This window comes from Geospiza fortis, unplaced genomic scaffold (assembly GCF_000277835.1).
Source record: "Geospiza fortis unplaced genomic scaffold, GeoFor_1.0 scaffold195, whole genome shotgun sequence".
Taxonomy (NCBI): Eukaryota; Metazoa; Chordata; class Aves; order Passeriformes; family Thraupidae; genus Geospiza; species Geospiza fortis.
Genome location: NW_005054324.1, coordinates 6,995,404 through 6,997,562, shown reverse-complemented (window position 1 = coordinate 6,997,562; position 2,159 = coordinate 6,995,404).

The following is a 2,159-nucleotide window of genomic DNA, read 5'->3' as shown; positions in this document are numbered from 1 at the left end:
GGCTGGGAAACTGGCTTCTCTTGTTCCTGCTGGAAAGTATTTACAATGGGGATGTTGTAGTATAGTGGCAAAGTTATTCCAGGACATGTTCACGAGTATAAATAGACATATGAATAGTTATGCTAAAGAATCATAGAAAGCAATGAAACTAAAACCTGCTCATAATAATTTTCAGTCTAGGTTTTGAATTGCTGTATTAGGAGTCCTATGGCCAACTCATCACTAAAGGATGTTGGTATCCCAGACAGGGAAGGACCATCCTCTATTTCTGCTCATGAAATGTCCTTTATGAATAGCCAATTATCTAAATGCCTTGAAAAGTTATGGTGATACACCAAACATTATTCTTGTGAAAGCTGTACGTAGGCCAAAATTCCTTTGAGTGCTCTTAATAGAGGCAGGGTCCCTGTGTGGTGTGTTTGCTCTCATGCTGCTGGTCCCAGAAGTGCTGTGTGCTGTAGTGCTGGAGCTCAGGAGAAGCAGTGTCTGCAAGGCATGACTGTTCTGCAGAGCAGAGCAGGGCCTGGAGGCACAGAGGTGAGGAGCTGGAAAGAGCTGGGAGGAGAACTGGTGTTTTGTTGCTTCATTAGACTCACCTGAGGACTGGCAGAACCATCCTGCACCACCTTTCCTAAAGTGATTACTTTAGTGGGTACAAAAAGTTGTTTTCAGGAGTTGAATCTGTGGTTGCTTCTGTGTACTATCTTCAGGTATTTCTATTGATCAGGAAGAATTTTTTCTACCTGCCCTCTTTGCAAACAAAAATACAGAAATCTTAAGCAATGTGTAACCCATTTTAGCTTTTGATATGAGGACCTGTGTAGTTAAATCTAATGGCACCTAAATCAAATGGTTTTCTGTAGTCCATATTCTAGCATATTTACTTATTACTCATTAGAAAAATGGTACTGTAACCTTTTTTTTGACCCCTTTCAGACCTAACCATAAGATTTAGATGTATTCTTATTACCAAAGTTATTTCCTGTGTTCTGCTGCTTGTCCTCACATGTTTTATGTATATCTACTTCTTTTAAAACTCTGGTAATTGCAAAAAAATTAACAATACAATGATAACAAATAATAGCCATTTTTTATTAAATATAATTTTTTCTTTCTTTTTCTTTCAGTTGCTGCTCTACTTTCCTGAAAAAAACACCCCAACAAACAGATCTATGGGAAAATCATGCAGATACTATTGATTTGTCAGAAACATTCCATTAAGTAAATGATTAAAAATTAAGGGATTCCTTTGTCTTTACAAATTAATGTGTTTTTAATGCACTGTTGTATAATATATATATGAATGTGCAAATAAATATGTAGTTCCTGATCATATTACTGTTGTTGCCATCATTGCTGTGTTTTTCCCGAAACAGATTCGAAGTCCCTCTGGCTTCTTCTTTTTTCTGAGTTAACCAGAGTCTTGGGCAGGATGCCAAGCAGAGGAGATTTCTAACTCATAACTAGTTTCTGCTTATTGTCCCCCCATGCCTTTGGTGTATTACCTTTTTCTCACACAGAGGCAGAGTTTCAGTGCATTGGTGTGAACCTTGAGTCAAAATAAGGTGCTCCAGCCTGTGTCCTCCTGTACATAGCACCTCACCAGCCAGTGCTCATCTTACATCTCCAGTCCCCTTTGTACTTCCACGGCATGTACGTGCCAGTGTGACAGAGTGTTGATATTATGGATGTTGCTAAAACACTAGCATTAGATTGTGATAAAGGAGATAATACCACCATTTATTTCCAAGTTTCTATTGGTGAGAAAAGAGACATACCTCCCCAGTTATGATGTGTATTGAGCTTGATATTTGAGCCATTACTCCAGTGCAGTGGAAAAGTCTTGGTGAGAGCCCAGTATCAGTTATATAGGCACTGTGCAGTTCTGTAGAGAGAACTTGCCCTTTATGTAGGTATTTAACATTAGGAAACATTTGTTCACAAGAGCAAAAAGACCCAGTGGAAAGGCATCTTTTCAACTGGCATATTTTCAACTATTTCTGATGAATTAAACTGACCTTTAGAAATACATGTCTGGGCTGGCACCAAAGCCAGAGTTTCTATTTTTTCAGTGTGTGTGTGTGTACACGAAGGGAACAGTGAGCAGGGTTAGGAGCTATTGTTTGTGGCCAGGCAGGTGCTGCAGCAGGGACGCTCAG